We start from the raw sequence: 18850 nt of genomic DNA, 5'->3' as shown, positions 1-18850 counted from the left end.
AAAAAAAAATAAAAATTCAGACCAGAAATCATAGAATATCCAAGTCACAGAACATGCCTGAGAGCATTTTCCAAATGCTTCTTTTACTCTGGCAGGCTTTGTGTTGTGACCAATTCCCTGGGGAGCCTGTTCCAGTGTCCAGGCACTGTATGGGTGAAAAGTTGTTGCTAATACCCAAAATAAGCCTCCTCTGGCACAGTTTCCTGCCATTTCCTTGAGTCCCACTGATGGTCAGAAGAGTGAGAGAAGAAATCAGTGCCTGCCCCTCCTCTTCCCCTTCTGAAGAAGCTGCAGTCTTCTACAAAGGGTTCCCTCAGTCTTCTGTTATTCTGGATGAACAAGTCAAGTGACCTTAACCACTCCTTGCATGGTTTTCACTTAAGGCCTTTCACATTCTTCATTTCTCTGCCTTGGATTCTTTCTGGTATCTTGGTATCTTATATTGTTGCGCCCAAAACTGCACAAAGTACTGGAGGTGAGGCTGCACCAGCTCAGGGTAAAGCAGGACAATTTCCTCCACTGACCACTGCAAATTCTGTGCTTGGTGCACATTTCTCATTATACTCCATGCAAGTCTTTCTCCTTGCAATTTATGCCCAGTGTCTCTCATCTTTACACCCTTCAGAACTGTGAAGAGTCTAGATACATTCTCTTGGAATCTGTCTCATAGGTTTTGGGGGAAAGTTATTAGGTCACAGTGGAACTTTTTATTTTCCAGACTCAACAAGACCAATTTTTTCAGTCTCCCCTCACAGGGATCACACTGCAGAATATTAGGAACTATACCTGAATATTTAAGTTTAAAAAAATCTAGAAAAAAACCTGCAACCAAAACTGAGATCTATCTGTGCTTAGAGACCATTTTAAATCCTGTGCAATCCCCAAAGTAAAATTAATAGATTTTTTAATTAGTGCTCAGAACCATAGAGGTTTAAAACATTCTCTAGCAGTTACTCCCCAGTATCTCAGTATCTCTGTAAATCTTCATCTATGCCTTGGTATATCTTCATCTATATGCAATTATATGTTGTGAAATGCTCCCCCAAAAGAGTTGATCTACAGCACAATAGTAGTCCTTGTATCAGATAATTCCAGATACAATGCTGTGATTAAATGTCGTGGTAGAATATCGTATAAATATCTGTGAAATGTGTCTCAGAAATTCTGTCATTTTCTACAATTTTATCCAGAGCATCAACTATATGCTGAAGGAATTTTTTAAATTGTGTTTTCTTTTTACAGTAACAAATTTAAGTATGTTAATAGTAAGTTGCTACTTACATGTGGTAAGAGAGAAGGTTTCAAACAATAATAAGAAGCGGACAGTATACAAAATTATAAAGATAATTAAATGTTTTGGAAGAAGTTAAATCTGACTCCAGGCAGATAACATAAAATTCCCAAAGTTAATATGTTTTGGAAATAATCCCTTTGGTCCCATCCATGTTCCAAGTATAAAGTTTGAAGGAAAAAAGTTTGAGCCCGCTCCTGCTTCTGCATAAAATGATGGTACCCAACCATCTTATAGTATTTCAAAAATTTTCTGAATAATATTTCTGAATGTCTTTGAAATTCATCATAATATTTCCCAAAAAGATACCTGATACCCATATGACCATCTTCTGAGCAGCTTCAAACTTTTGCCAGATAATACACATCATTAGTATATTATCTTCCTTGTCAAAACTTGTCTTGGGGTAGGAGGGTGAACTAAATTGTTGTGACTTTATCAGCAAATAAAATAAATTAGACACTGATCTTAATGGCAGCTATCCCAGCATGTCATGTTCATACGGTTAAAACATTTTGCCTCACCAAACTACACATCTGCATCTCAAACCAAGTTCCTTGGCTACCGTTCCCTCCCAGAACCTTCTTGTCACCTTCTGCCAGGGCACTGCTTTGCCTTCATTGAAATTTTCCCTCAGAACATGTATAGTCACTGCACAGACCACCATAAGCCAGTACAAATATAGGTCCCCCACAACTGTTTTCTCCCCCACAACTTTTAGGAGAGTCCTAGGTAGATCTAAGGTGTTTGTTGTCTCACTGCTCTCCACAATAAAATAAAAGATCTTTTGATCTGCAACACAAGACTTCTCCTAAGGAAAGAAACTAATGTCAGTTTTCCTTTATATGGGCAGACAACATAAATAGATGAAGTTTGCGTATCATACTAGGTTTTGGTTTTTTTCCTGTTGCTATATCTTCCAGGTATCTCTTTTTTTCTGAACTGATATGATCTTCATTCCATTTCTGATAAATTTGTTTTTACTCTGATGAGCAAAGAAATCTAGTGGACTAAAAAACCCTCCCCTAGAAGGTTGGGCAGAGGCACAAGAAACAGTAGTATATTTTAACACCTTAAGGGTGTGGATCAATGCCATTGATGAAAGGAACATGCAAACATATGCTCCAAATCTGGCTGTCATATAGTACTGAAATATGACACTTGTACACAGTCCATATAAACCTGAAAAATAAAGAAGTCACACAGAAGTCTGCCATTGATTCATGCACAATACAAGCAAGTGATCGCTGGAGGACTGCCAATCCTTGGCATGGTAGCAGAGCATCTGTGCAAACATTAGTCAATTCTAACACTGCAAAGTAAATTTGGTATTGCAGAGTTAAGGTTACACATTATCTTGCTCTAACAATTGCATGATATGTACATTGATTGCTTAAAAAGGAATTAATTAGGCTCACAGAAAAGTAAACCACACCCAATTGAGATTATATGAGCCTTTGTGAAAGTGGGTGGAAATAGAACTCAATCAGATGCCCCTTCTAATCACCTATCAGAATAAATCACTAAAAAAACTACTTAAAAAAAAAAAAAAAGAAAAGCAAAAAGAAAAAACCTACACCATAAAAAGGAACATGACACATGCAGGAGAGCAAACTACAGTTTTGCATCTCTTCCGCTGATATCATCAAATGTCTTTTGGAGAAAGATGATAATAATGGAATTATTATAGCTGTGATGTGACTGAAGACAGTGGACTACTGCTATCACGTGTTAAGAATTTACATTAAAATTTGTTACCCTTTCTCATGGCTGTTGTTGTTGTTGTTGTTTTGAATAAAGTGATAAAAAATAGCAGCTTTCAGATTCTTTATTTTCCAAATTGGCATGAAGCTGTGTCAGGAGCAATTTAGGCTGGATATAAGAAAAAGATTCTTCACCCAGAGGTTGGCTGGGCACTGAAACAGGCTCCCCAAGGAAGTGGTCATGACACTAAGTCTGCCAGAGTTTAAGAAAAATTTGAACAATGCCTTTAGGCATATGGTGTGATTCTTGAGGGGGTCATTTGCAGGAGCAGGATTTGGACTTCAATTACCCTGATGAGCTCTTTCCAGCTCAGGATATTCTATGATTCTGTGATTTACATTAATAATTTTTCATTCTCAGCCTTTCTGCTGATTACTTTCTTCACTTTTTTTTTAAATCCTCACCTTGTCAAGTTCATTTTTCCTATCTCTATGCCCAATTCGTGACATACTCACTATAAAAAATGCTGATAAATACATTTTATGAGGAGTTAAACTTTTAACAATGAGTGAATTTCATGATTTATATTTTAATTGCCTTTTATATTGATATATTCAGGCAACTACAGCACCTACATATAATGACTACACTGTCTTGGCCAACATCTACTTTCTGAAATTGCACCTTGTATTAATTGTTCAAAGCATCAAGAATGTTCAAGATACGTGGTAGGAGCATAAAAATTCTAGGCAGTATGAAGGAGAGAGAAGGGAGAGAATACCATGCTGCCAGAATAACTCCAGCTTTACAGTATTGCCAATTCCTGTGAAGGTGAGCATTTCATTAAATTCACTAGTAGTACATGCTGCATGTTAACATGGGGGAGCAGGGAGGATGGTCATGCACAGAGAGACAACTGCTGAGACATGATAGATGACTGTTTAAATTTAGAAACTGGGAAGGAGTTTAATTAATATTTACAAGGACAGATATTGTGAGTTAAATATCAGATGATGGCTGGAAGCACTGTAAAACATGTCTATAACAACTCTAATTGCCATATAACTAAGCCTTGACATCATACAAAGCACAAAGAATTTTGCAGCTTTGATCACAGAAGACAAAGTAGCAAAAGTTCTTGCTCCCCTTAGCTAAGGATATTCACAAATTTCAGGCATCTGGATCTGAAGACCTGTAGGAGACTTCAAACAACCTTAGGCAGGCTTTTGATCCAGGACACAGAACAAAGTACTAATGCCCTGAGAAACAAATAACATTAGCACACTGTGATTTATGTGCCAAAAGATTTCAAATGCCACTTGTTCATGAATGACAGATACCTTAATCTGAAGCAAGGCTGAACAAAGCTCTTTGCTTCCTGTTCATGATATGAGCCTAAGAAAGGAAAGTTTTGCATTCCAATCACTAGTTTATCACCTGTTATACCTATTAAGATAGTAATCACAATTTAAAAATCACTTCGATTTTTGCAAAATTTTTGTGAAAATATTTTTGGCTTTCTAAAATGTATGGATTTATATAAGTAATTGAAGTAGCAGAAGACAGTCACTCCACCTCACATCTACAGCTGCAAACTGCAGCTTAATACTGTCAAGTACAGTGGAGAGCATCTGTGTACCTAGGAAACCCAGTCCACATTTTCTCCTGGAAAAAAACAGTTTTGAATTTAAAAGGTGTGTAGTTCTATACTTTTAACTCCATGGAAGCTCGACTTGAATGATAGCAAAAGGCCTGGAAGGGAAGCCATATGAGGAGCCGCTGAAGTGTCTCAGTCTGCTCAGCCTGGAGGAGACTGAGGGAAGACCTCATTGCAGTCTGCAAATTCCTCAGGAGGGGAAGAAGAGAGGCAGACGCTGCTCTCTTCGCTCTTGTAACCAGTGACAGGACCTGAGGGAGTGGCCTGAAGCTGAGTCAAGGGAGGATAGGTTGTATAAATAGATAGATTAGGCTGTATATTAGGAAAAGATCTTTCACACAAAGGATGGTTGGGCACTGGAACAGGCTCTGCAAAGAAGTGGTCACAGCACCAAGCCTGACAGAGCTTAAAAGGTGTTTGAACAATGCTCACTGATACAGGGTGTGACTCTTGGATGGTCTTGTGCAGAGTCAGGAGTTGGACTCTGATCATACTTATGGGTTCCTTCCAGCTCAGCACATTCTGTGATTCTATGACTGACATACATTCTCATAAAATGAGCAAAGCTGGCTGTCTTGATGTACCTTCTATTATCTTGGTCAAAATTATATGAGCTTATAAATAAAATCATTTGCCTTGTAAGGCACAAAAAAAAAAAAAAAAAACAAAAAAAAAAAAAAACACAAAAACAAAAAACCAGAAACTCCAATAATTGTTGTACACATATTTTGTATGAATTTTGATGGCCATTCATAATAACTAGGGGAAAAATTAGAAGCATCTTGATGCACCAAATTTTCTTTATTTACATTTTTTTCTAATTGGACTGAGTCTGCATCCACTTTAACCCAGTTTCTCCAACCTCACAGTCATTAATCATTTCCAGCATGTCAATATAATAACGCGCTAGCCCACAGACTTCTTGGGAAGAGGCAATTATGTTTATCCAGGCTGGAAAAGATGCAGTAGGTAAACAGGAATAAGGCAGATAAGTTACACGGTATCATATATTTCTTGCCTAATACAATGTCATAAATTCACTCAAGAGGTATTGAGTATAGCGTTTTTAAGCACACAGACACCCCAACCCGCTCCCACATTTTTAATCACATTGTTTATGTTACTATAGCCTTGAGTAAATAGGTCTGATTTCCTCCAGCAAAGAATCTATAGCGGAAAGTTTCTTGTTCCATCTGAGTTCTACTGCCCTGAAGTGTCCTTTCAACAAATGGCAGAGCTTGATCACTGCATGGTGCAGCACCACAGCTCCCTTCTAGAGTTATATTGAATTTCTTGTCATCATATGGGCTTTGTGACATATTAGCCAGAGATCATATTGTTGATAAATTCGGGTTATGCCTTTTTGCCATGTACTTTGGACTAGTGCCAAGACCATGCAGTGACCTGTGACATATTTGCTCCTCTGTAACTGAGTTTACAGAAATGAGAATATAAAGTGTTCTTGTTCTGTTGTTATTACTGACTTATATGCTACTGCCAAGACATGAAAGACCTGCTGGCAGAATTTCCTTGTTGCATGCCTTTTGCCATAGTATTTTAATTTAACTATTTAACATAAGATAGGAATTGCAATGCCTGTTTTTCAACACTAAAATATATATTAAAGAGCAAGAATTGAGTCTAATTTACTTATAAATATCAATATTTTAAAAAATAAAATGAAACATATGCTACTACATTTTTATTCTTGGTGTTTTCCACTGTGTGCAGTCACATCTACTCTGTCTAATACTAAAGCAAGTTTAATTTTTAAAAAAAAAAACTTGAAAATTTATCAATCATTAAACCAAGAAATCATACCATGTTTTCTATTTAATCAAAGCTTTCTGAAAATACCGATCAGAGTCTGAAAGTATTTCAAAGTATTTTTCACCTCATGACTTTGTGACTCCTGCAGTGAGCAAATTTGGCACAAACAGCAAGACACCACGAATCCAGATGATTATGTTTTCTGTTGCTATATAAATTTTACTGGATATTATGCAGTTTAGTAACATTCAAGGAATAATTATTTTGAAAAGTTGGAAAGAATAATCAGAAGCTCATGAACTGTGAAGCTCATGTATGTATTGAAATAAATCACCTTAATTTGGCACTGGATTTTAAAACTGTCAAATAAATCCTCAGAATGTGGTAACAACAAAATAGCAGAAACATGACAACTCATACTATGAATGAGCCTTTTAAACAGCAATAAATGAGTCAATCAAAAATAGTTGAAACTTGACATGCTTTCTGAAAGATTGAATTTTATGGAAGATTGAATTTCAACAGTTATTCTTTCATTGAAGGGAAGGAAATGAGTTAATATTAGTTTGGTCCAACCAGACGCCTATTCAATTCAAATTAGTTAAGAAACAGCTAAGCCTGTCAGTACCATCTGTAGAGTCAGAAGCTGGGATTTAGATGCTGAAAAAGAAGAGGCCAAGGCTAACAGGCACTTATTTCCTCTGCATCATTTAGAACTTAACCTTTTCTAAAGCTCTTTTCTCTTGAAGAAGGCTTTTTGGAGCAATCCAGAGACTGCAATAAGAATTAGGCAACACTGAATGATGGGTAATCTGTGAGGATGACTTAAATCTCCCTGAAGAATAGGGTAATAATGAACATTTAATTTAAAAAGAAGCAAGCATGTGCCAGAGATCAGTAAACAGAAGCGTGTAACTGTCAGCCAGTGATACACTCATGCCCATGGATTCACTGAAAGAAAAGAAGATATCACTGAAACTAAAGGAGTAATTTTTGAACAAGACTCATTTTAAATTAAATCAATTTAGTGTGCTCACATTTTAGGCTTTTTAAATTAGTTTTAGACAATTCTCTTGTTCATAAAAAAGCTACATTACACCCTGACTCTGTATGCACTTTTATTGGTTCCAGATGTTGAGCTGTTTGGCCCTGTTTTGTCTATGCATTGAGTAAATGAATTCTTTCCATTTTGCCCAGCTGCTCTTTGAGGATGAGAAATGTCTAATCAAATCCAACAAAGGTCATTTGGACACCATGACTGTAGTACCTACTTCCAAATTTCTGCCTACAGTTGGCACTTATTACAATTTAAATATCTTTCAGACCCTGGATTGTTAATTTACACGATCAAGATCAAGATCAAGAAACACACCTTCTGGATACCTGGAGTGGGATGTATCCTACCTATCAAAAAGACTCTGTCTAAATATCTTCATTCTCTTTCCAGGCAATGAAGAGAAACAGGCACTCTTAGGGGTAGTTCATCTAAGTTAAGGCATCTGTATTAGGAAAAGATTCTGTTTCATTAGGATTTTTGCTTGTATAATTGTGCACTGAAAGCTTTATGCATGTATTAGGAGCTCTCATCTTGGATAAGCTGACCACCACAGTAACTGTCTCACAAACGTGCAAATTTGAGGTTCAGACACCTCCTGAAGAGACTAATCCACTGTGTGCACTCACATCTACCAAAACACAAGTCACGGAATTCAGCAAAAAGTATATCCATTTGTTCCACTTTCATTCTAAGGTGTGAAGAAAGCTATGCCATTTCCTAGCTTTTTATGTGATTATAGCTGAGAACTAGATTCTGTTAGCTTTATCTAAAAAGCCTACAATACTATTACTTACCCAGGCCTCCAAAAAGTTTAAAATAAAGATCAAGGCCAAATTCTGTCAATGTTTTCTACTGAAATGCAGCCATTGAGACCAACCAACAACGAAGCTTTATAATACCAGATAGAGACTTAAGAAAGGCCATGTTTACATACTTTTCTCATGCTCCATGACAGCAAACTTTTGATCTCCATTTCTAAAGGTCATCAGTCCATTTTAAACAAGAGCCACATCATAAAGCATGCAAGGGCTGAGGCAGTGAAGATCTTCCATTCTTGTCCTTCCCAGACAAGTGTATTACTGTTTACTGTTTGAGTATTTTCAAATTAAAATTTCAAAGAAGGAGATTTAACTAATTTATTATGGTCAAAATGATGAACAATTACTTATAAGATAATAGGTATAAGGTTAACCCTAATATCAGCATTGCAGAAAATCCTTTAATTTTCAAAGGACATGGGGACAGCAGGCACATACATTCTGCCACCTTTCAGATTGTCCAGTCAGAGCTATGTCATCTCTTCCCTTGTGTTCAGGGCCAGGCAAAAATTACTTCTTTTCTACATCAGATTTAAAATAATCCACTTATAATAAGATTTAAATAATCCACTTATAACAATAAGAGGACAAGGGCTGAGAGACCTGTGGAGGGAGTCTGCATTTTCTTTCACTGTTCTCAAGTTGTCTTCAGCCATTAACAGTTGAACATGAAGCAGTTTCTCTGTGGGTTTGCAGAATGAAACAAATGGTGGCTATGTGGCAGAAATTTAGGCAAGGAAAGCAGCTGTCTAAGGCAGTAATTAGTTCCATACCTTTCCCTCTTACATGACATTTGTACAGTCTTGGAAATAATGCAGTGATTGGAGCAGGGCTAAATTTACTGCTTAACAAATCCTCTTTGAACCCTCTGTCTGGATGAATGCCAGACTACGAATTATTATTATAAAATGCACTGAGGTAAAAAAAATTATTTCTTATCAGGTCTGGTTGACCAGGCCAAAGAAATGGGAAGGGCTGGAAAATACATAGCAAAATTCATCTTTCTCTGTAGTGTTCTGCCGCCTCCTTGCATCAGTGTTCCTGAAACAGAGGCTCTTTAGTTTCAGAAATATGAATGCTCCTGAATTAGCCTTTGCATGGAGCATGTAAAATCCAAACCTAACTGTTTGTTTTGATCATTGGTTTTGTTAAAACAGACTCTTACAGGATTCCAGAGGTTAATAAATACATTAACATGCAAGTATCAGAAGCTAATGGTAAATAAAACCTTGGCAAAATGAGCTTAGGAAGTAAAAGCATTAAAAATCAATGATTCCTTCAAAAGAGACTAATGGAACCACTTAAATTACTCTGCCATTACAAGGTTTCTTATCTTAAACAATAAAGGACTGAATAAGTGAATTAGATTATTAACACAGAAGCCAACACATCTCTGGTACTATAATAAGAGTTTGTTCTGTAGATACATTGGTAGAGAATATAATCACTTAGACATAGAAGAATATAGTTGAATGACTTTTTAAAAACTTCATACTGAATCCTAAAATCACCATTTGTGTTCACGCAAGGTCAGAGGGAACTAAATATTAGATCTTGCTGATGTGAAAATTATGCAGATTTTGGATTTTCTCAGCACCATATTTAGTTTTTAAAAGATAAAATTATTTCATAAAGCAAAATTACAAAAAAAATTGACTGCTGTGTTTTTATCTTTGCCCGTATCCTTTTTTTTCTTTATAATATGTTAGAGCAGAAATACTTACTCTTCATTAAAAAAATAAACACGATTCTAAATCTTTTGGTGTGTAAATGAATTGTAAATCTTGGGCAGAAAAGACAGGATTTCAAAGATGTTGTAATATGGTCCACTTATACAACACACCCAACCACGGCCTGCAACAACAAATAGATCATTTTCTATGCATGTCTAGAGACACAATGAAGCTATAACTTCACTGTTGTTCACGAATGGTAATCATTTCCACATTTAAGCTATATTTATTAAAAACTCATTATATTTATATTTACTATATTTATTAAAGACTTAAAGGGATATTTTTCAAAGTTAATCAAACTAAACAACCTTTCAAGTCTTTACAGTATTCCTATTGTATTCCTCACTGTCTATGCTGAACTTTCATTTTGATTTTCCAAGAAAAACTAATCTCCTGTGCTGCAAAACAGAAGTAAAGTTGCTAAAGTGAATGACATGTCTTAATCTATGCAATGCCTCCCTTTCTTTCTTTCTTTGCACGTGCATTTTTTTAGCATGAGTGATGAAGGACAAACTGTCTGAAAACAAAAATACCTGATTTCCTGGGAGAAAAAAAAAAAAGCAGAACAGTGCAAAGTACCTGCATTATTTCTTTTCTCCCTGACTCTATCCTATCTTCTGCTTATTAGTAAAAATATAACTGTAGCACCTATGAAAGTCACAAGGATACTGTTGCTTCAGCAAGTGACTGAAAAATAGGTACTAAATAATTTACTGCCATCCTGATAAATGTGGAGGGTGGTGGGAGGCCCAGAACTCCCTTGCTGGTCAACAAGCAAAGTGTTGTAAATAGCTTGCAATCAGTCAAGCAGTAAAGTACTCCATGAAAGAGATGGTTTGTTACCTAGGAAAGGTCTTGGAGATGAAGGAGGCTGTAGCAGCCTAGAAGGTATGGAGGCTGTTGTGTATGCCTCAAACACCTGTAGTTGCTGAGCCAGCCAAGGATGGCTGATAATAATGTGCTGTAAGAAAGAATAAGATGTGACTGGAGAAGGCAGCCATACAGAGAGTAACATTTTCCTGGGACAGACAACCTTGTTCTGGCTCCATGTCCTGGGCTCCTGAACCATTTTTATAAAGTTCTAAAAGAACAGACTATGCAGACTAATTTATATAGAAAGTGAGAAACACATCTCCAGGGCACAGAAAACGTATATATAAAACGTACCCTCGCAGAGCCCAGGTGGCACCCACAAGACTCTTAACATCTCAGCTTGATTGATATTGGAGCCAAGATTGTTGATATCTTTTTCACTCTTCCTTTCTTTCTCTCTCCCCCTCTTTAATCCACCTCAATCTCTCTACCCTACCCTACCCCTCTGCTCAAAATCCACTGCCTCTTGCTTATATGGAGAGATCAAAAATACCAATTTCCACGCCAAGGGTCCAGTTTACTTATAAAATCTTGTGAGCTTTTGTGGACCCTATGACTTTTATCATACCTTTCCATCATGAGCATCTATAAATCTTGTGTGCTCTCTTCACCTTAAGGGTAGGAGGCCACACAGGTTCAAAACAATGGAACATTGAAAGAGACTGAAAATAAACACAGGAATATCTTTGGCCAGCATTTGTGCTACTTGGTCAAGCATATCAAACCAAAGTCCTAAAGAGACTCCCTTCAAAATCTATTGTGTGATAATATGCAAACTGCTTTCTGTTTTTGTCTCAGATTGCTAGAGTTTGGTCACCCTAGGATTAACACAATATAAGACTTAAAATGTTCCATCACCTAGTAGCAATTCAGGGTTCCACACATGTTCCATTTCTATGTTGGATTCAGAGACTTGGGATGCAATAGAAAACTCTCTAGACTGCAAGGGATCCTAACTTGAGTATCTGTCTCTGCCTTATGAAAAACAGAGTGCATTTTACAGATCTGATGTGGCATCATTAAACTGTAAAAACAGGAGAATCCAGCTCTGCAGACTATTCTTTGTTGTATAACTACTGACAACCCAGGCTAAATATATTTGCAATTGTGTGTATTCAGTGCCATGATGTTCAGAAAAAAAGAAAAGTGAAAAGGAAAGTATCTCATCTCTTTAGCATTGACTCATGATTATTTTTGTATAGAACAGAGGGAAAAACCACCCTTCTCAGCTTTCATTAAATGCAAAAGCTACAGCTCTTAACTATCAAGTAAGTGTAAAATTTTGTTATAAATGAATCAATTGTACTAGCTGTGAGTAATAAACTTTCTGGCCTCTCAAGAGCATTATTACGCACAACTTTCAAATCATATTTATTCAAAACAAAGTGTATGTGAGAGATATACACTGAAAAGACTGCATTTAAAAATACCATTTTTAGTAAAAGTGAAACATATTATATACTCTGAGTCTGGATTTTATAAATATATTTTGAGGAAACTAATTTTAATATAGTCTGCCTAAAGACAGAAATCTGCATTTAGGTATGATGATTTAGGTACTTAAATATAGACTTAGGCCCATTAGTTTGATAGCTGAGGGCTAGTTTATAGCAAACACAAACAAATCTTGGTACTTGGATCAGAACCACCAGAGAGTGATTCCTACTTTCAAAGTGACAGTGATAAAGTGCAGTGGAAGAATATAAAGGAATATAATGCAACTTTCTTTAAAAATGCACACCATTTCATCATATTTCATAATACAACATACATCCAGCAACTGTTACTGAAAATCATTTTTCCATTTGCCTTGTCTCTTTTGATTTCAGGGTGTTCTTCTGCAATTTTGTAGGTTATCCTGGTGGAAAATTTATTTAGGAAGAGAATTAAAAAAAGATTCAAGAGAATTCAGCTTAAGCCTCAGTTATATTTGTAGCATATGCACTATTCTTTTCTCGTATGCCTCAGACAAGAATGCACAGAATTACAATTTTTTTTTCCAAAGAAGCGAACAAAAAATAAATGGAAAGGGTACACTATAGAAAAACATATCCATTAGGAATGGATGCAAGAATGTCAGATGTATAATAAATCCATATGGAGGAAAGCAGTTTAAATACATGTATTTGAAACCAAAAAAAGTCTATTAGACAGATAGCTGCCTGGACACCCACAACTATCGGAAGAAAGAAAGCTGAAAATAGATGTTAAGGACTAAAATAAAATAGCTTCATATTTCTATAAGAAAGTTATAAGACACAGAAATTTTAAGTTTTAGATTAATCTTAATAAAATTAATGGTAGCACCCTTTGCCAGGATTCAATAGTTTTATGTCCCAAAGGAGACTATGGAACACATGGTGTGAAATCTTATAAATGCAAATTTTAAGATAGCTTTAGATTTCATTATCTGATAACAGATCATATCTCATCTTTCTACCAGCAAACCTAGTCCTTTATTTTATATACAGATTCTAGTAATGGAAGCTGAGCCTCACATACTGAACTTGGGATATAGCTCCAGAGGCACACATTGTTCTTGAAATAAGAGCTCAGGATCTATCCGTAACAGTGTTAAGACCCTGGGGTCATTCGCAGACTTCATCCTCCCCTCCTAGCCACCTCCAGTGCTGTGGCCACCTGCCCATGGCCCAGGACAGCATTTTGCTGCCTCTCAGAGCTGTAAGTCTGTGCTCCAGAAGCCCCACAGCAGCTCAGCTCTCCAGCACTGGAGGGTCTCTGGCCCTGGTCTATACCACAGCTTTGACCCTCCTTTAACTTCTTACTGGAGCATTCTAGAAATGGTACACTACTGGTCATCCCAGTGGCTGTCAAAGCATCCTTCTATCACCCCTTGTGCTCAGCCCACCACGCTCGATCCCTGAAGGATGTCATCCCTTCAGTGAAGCATCTCTCTTATGAGGAAAGGCTGAGAGAGTTGGTCTGTTCAGCTTCCAGAAGAGATGAACACCTCGTCAATGTCTACAATCCGAAGGGAGGTGTCAAAAGGATGGATCGGGCTCTTCTCAGTGATGCCCAGAAGTAGGACAAGAGGCAATGGGTAGAAACTGATGCACAGGAAGTTCCGCCCACAAATCAGGAAGAACTTCTTTACTGTGCAATTGCTGACCACTGGAAGAGGTTGTCTGGAGAGGTTGTGGAATCTTCCTCCCTGGAGAGATTCAAGAACCACCTGGACACAATCCTGTGCCATGTGCTCTAGGATAATCCTGCCTGAGGAGAGAGGTTGAACCAGATGTGGTCCCTTCCAACCTGATCCACTCTATGCTTCTGCGATTCTACAAACAAAACATGGTAGGCTTGTCCTGGCTAAAAGAAGCAAACATTCAATGTTTTGCATTTCTGTGAGAGGAATATGAGAGAAAGAGTGCAAAATGCAGTTTTGCAAGCAAAAGCATTCAAAGGTAAGAAATAAAAATTTTGTCGCTAATTGGGAAGGGTTTCCCATAATGACACAGCCATATCCAGGAAGAGTGCAAATACCACACTTTGTATCTTTCTTGGCTTAACCCCAGCCAGCAATTAAGTACTTAATGGGGAGGAGAACTGGGAAAAGCAAAGAAAAAACTCAGGGGTTGATATAAGAATAGTTTAATTATTGAAGTTAAGTAACTTATTGTAGTAATAATAATAATAATAGTTTTAATGAACTGACCAATGCTCTGCCTATTTCAAGTAGCAAGCAAGCATCCTCAAGCCAACTGCCCCCAGTTTGTATAATGGGCACAATAGTCTATAGTATGGAATATCCCCTTGATGAGTTTGGATCAGCTGTCCTGGCTATGCTTACTCCAAGCTTCTTCTTCATCTGCTCACTGGCAGAGCATGGGAAACTGAATATTCCTTTATTTAGAATAAGTATTATTTAGCAATAAACAAAACATCAGCATGTTATCAATAATATCTTCATGCTTAATCCAAAACATTGTACTGCATCAGCTACTAGGAATAAAATTAACTCCCTCCCAGCTGAAATCAGAACAGTCTCTCACAAGTACGAGATCTAGACAAAAGAAAATACATTTTGAAGAAATGCAAAAACATTTCAAAAGAAGATACTGAACCACTGATTTTTGTATCAAATTGTTATCCGATTTTTATTAATTTTATGATGCCTGATCTTCTGTTTATACTAAACTCTTACCTTATCAAAACAAAAATATATTGTCCCACTACCATAACAGAAGCCTTGTTGTTGAATCCTTGATGGCAAGAGAATAACATAAAGAAGTGACTGATATATATCTAATTTAACCCAAAACCAGATTATTGCCTACAGGTCATTGGCTGCAAAAAACAAACCATGAAAACGAACAAACACAAACACACAGATATAAGCCTATCAGAAGGCCAGAGTAGTGAGTATGCATAGACATACGTATATATATATATATATATATATATACACTTGTGCAAGTAGTCTGCCTTTACTGCAACTGTCTAGTACTAAAAGAAAGACAATTACTCAGGTACACTGACCATAAATAGGAAAAAAGCCAAGATTCCAAGGCACAAGTGTCATAAAAAAGATTCATATTCATTAAAATTATATATAGTGGTAATTCAGGCACAAGAATTCTGTGAGAGGAGAATTTCTTTAAATTATGAGAAGGAAAAAATCGAATATATTAAAAAAAGAAAGTATTTGTAAACTGTTGTGAAATTAAAAAAACAAAGGAGTCTTAGTAAGAAGTTCTTGAAAAACTCATTGAAAATTTCCATTTTTACTATCAAAAATAGGTATGAAAAAACATTTATCATATGATAAAAAAAACATTTATCATATGATACACTAGCCAAAATGAAATAAATAAAAAATATGTATCCCAAAACCAAACACTCAGTGTTAGCAAAATAAGAACAAACGGAAAAAATTTTTTGTTCAGTCTCTTCTTTTCTTGAAATGGACATGTTCCAACAAAGGTTTGTTTTCCAGTAAAAAGCGTGCTTCATTAAATATTTTCAATCATTTTTTCATGATACAACTCCAATACTGCCTGGCACCTACTCAAAGGTGGAAGAATTGCTTTTGTCTGGAGAAATAGCATATGGTCATCCAATCTGTCCTGCAAGACTTCTTTGGGAGGGCCCAGGGGATGCTGATGGACAGCCACTGAACATGATCCAGTGTGTGTGCCCAGGTGGCCAAGAAGGCCAATGGCATCCTGACCTGTATCAGCAATGGTGTGGCCAGCAGGAGTAGGACACTGATGGTGAATGAGACACGGGAACAAGTTTCACAGAGAAGTTGTGGATGCCCCATTATTACAAATGTTCAGGGTGAGGTTGAATGGGGTTCTGAGCAACCTGACCTAGCCAAAGAAATTCCTACTCATGGTAGGGGGGATTAAATTAGGCAACTTTTACTGGTTCCAAACAAAACCATCTAATCACTAGTTATAAACCATTAGATTTAAAACTCTTAATCAATAAAAAAAACATGTAAGACTTGATCTGCGTACATTGGGACAGAGCAATCGATGTGTCTATTATGACTTTGCTACAATAAAAACGTTAAAGCTACAGGGGCAATGGTGATCCCATATACTTGTTGTTCTCAGTCATCTAGGGGTACAATGTAATACTTCTGACAATTATATAGTGACAGTTCAAAATGTGCATTGAAAATGACATAAATATACTGTCTGTTGTTGCCACAGATGTAGATGCAGCCCCTCTGATAAAAAAACTAAAAAAAAAAAAATTTAAAAAAAAGATAGAAAAGTATTACTTCCTATTTTCTTATTAATTTTAAAAGAATCTTTATACATCCAGCCTAAATGGCTGCATAATGTGAAGTTAGCAAAAATAGATAAACTTAAGTGGAATTAGTCATATGTATCTATTTATAAATGAAACTTCTGTGAGAACTGCTTGCTTTTTTTACCTTGTGACTTCTATCTTTTTCCTCAGTGAACTGAATGCTTTCCAAACTCTACCATTGAACTTCATTAAAATAAAGCCCACAGTGCACAGCCTAGTTCTCAGCTTAGCACAATAAAGATGCAAAATTTATTATGTATGCATAGGACAGTCTAAATAAATCATGACTTAAATGTCTGCAATCTCCAAGTTAAATAACCTAATTTACTTGGAAACAATGTGTACAACTGAAACATAAATTACATAAATCCAGAATCAGGAGTATAGAAAATAATTTTTTTTTATTTGGTTAAATTTTCTTGACCTTAAATAAAAGGAAATTAGATAAAACTTCAACCTCTGGCCTTTTCATATTCAAAATTACTTCATATTTCTCTATTCCCTTTGTAAGTAAAACTTATTTTCCCTTTTTTTTTCTCAGTTGAAATTAATCACAAAACAAATGCACTTCCTAAAAATCTTCATATTTTCTTCTCATATCTCAAGTCTTTACCAAGTGTAAAGGGTACAATGAAATACTTACTTGTGTTGTGTGTTTTATCATTATAGACGCAGTTAAATTACGTTCATAAACTTCAAAATGTACTGCAGCAGATCCTCAGTGATACATGAGGTATACAGTTTCCCATTTTCACACATACCTTCTTTTTCTTAATCTTTTCCTTCAGCTAGCTTTCCATGCAACCCTCTCATGCTTTGCAACTGTTCTTGTTTGGGGCAGGACAGAGATAATTTTTTTCTCAGTAGCCATGAGGGGGTGGACTTTGCAGCCATGTGGGCATGTCTAGGTTGTTATTCTGTACCGCCTCACACCATCAGTACGGTGGGGAAGTAAAGGATTTCTCCTTTTGAGAAGGAGATGGGTTTGCAGTCAGGACATAGGCATGTAGGGTCCATTTGCCATTGTCCATTGTCTCAGCTTAGTTCTACACGTAAATCATCCTCTGTACAGTTTTCTATACTGTTGTCATCATAATTGTTGCTGCTATTGTTCAGCTTCTTATCTCTTTTTTTTTTTTTTTTCCCATTAAATCGTAATTTCTGTCTTTTGTGTCTCCCACCAGAGCAGGGAGGGGAGCAGTTTGTGGTTTTCTTTTTAGTGGAATTACTAAATTGAGTAAAACCGTTCCTAAACCATGACATCGCCCTTTTCTACAAATAATACAATTGGTATTTTCTCCCATTCATTGTCATCTGCATCATTTTGTTCACAGCACTTTCCTCCTGCTTGTATTTCAAACTGTTTAGACATGCCATACCTTGCAGCTAATCCCCCTGATGCTATCTATCACTGTCCTCATATCCCCTCTGAAATCTGCTGCCCTTCCTGGAACAGAATGAACAAAACATGCAGCATTCTGAAAGGACTGCAGACACAGCAGCCATGCACAAAAAATAGGAGCTGACAGCATCTGTGTAGTCATAACCAAGTTATGGAGTGAGTTACACCCATATTTGAAGAGATGTTGAGATTTCTACCCAGGAAAGACATGATCTGGGCTATAGCACTGGGCATGAAAAAACAAGAGCATGTTCACTCACAGATCAGAGATACTGGGTCTGAAAGTCAAAATTGGTACTTCATATTTGTGAGTAAAGCAAACCACAATAACACCTAATATGAATGCCAAGATTTTCTGCAAAGTTTTTTATTGTGAACACAATAAATAAAAAAAATTGAGAATCTTCCACAAATCAGGGACATATAGAATAAATTATGGGAAGTTGTATGGTATCGAAGCTTCATGCTAACACTACTAAGTGTGTTTCTTTCTCAGTAGGAAAATTAAAATATTATGCATATTAAATTCAGCATATGCTTCAGCAAGATTTCACAGTAATTTTACACATTTCAATTATACAGAAGGCGTGAAATCCCTGTTGTGAAAACACAAAGTTAAGAACATTATGTAAGCCCTGACAATGCATATTTAAGTAATAAAACAAAAATTAAATCAGAGCAAAGTATTGTGTTTCTGGATACAGACGTGAAAAAACAGGTTTATTATTGCATTGCATTGCTTTTCATTTGTGCCCTAA

General features: G+C 36.4%; 1 long non-coding RNA gene across 1 annotated transcript in view; it reads left to right on the top strand.

Moving 5' to 3' along the window:
- Window positions 1-18850, top strand: part of LOC136357797 (uncharacterized) — a 418230-nt gene that overhangs the window by 261804 nt on the left and 137576 nt on the right. The gene's annotated exons all lie outside the window — the stretch shown is intronic.

The sequence above is a fragment of the Sylvia atricapilla genome, chromosome 2 (assembly GCF_009819655.1).
Source record: "Sylvia atricapilla isolate bSylAtr1 chromosome 2, bSylAtr1.pri, whole genome shotgun sequence".
Classification (NCBI taxonomy): domain Eukaryota; kingdom Metazoa; phylum Chordata; class Aves; order Passeriformes; family Sylviidae; genus Sylvia; species Sylvia atricapilla.
This window is presented reverse-complemented; position numbering and strand designations above follow the sequence as displayed.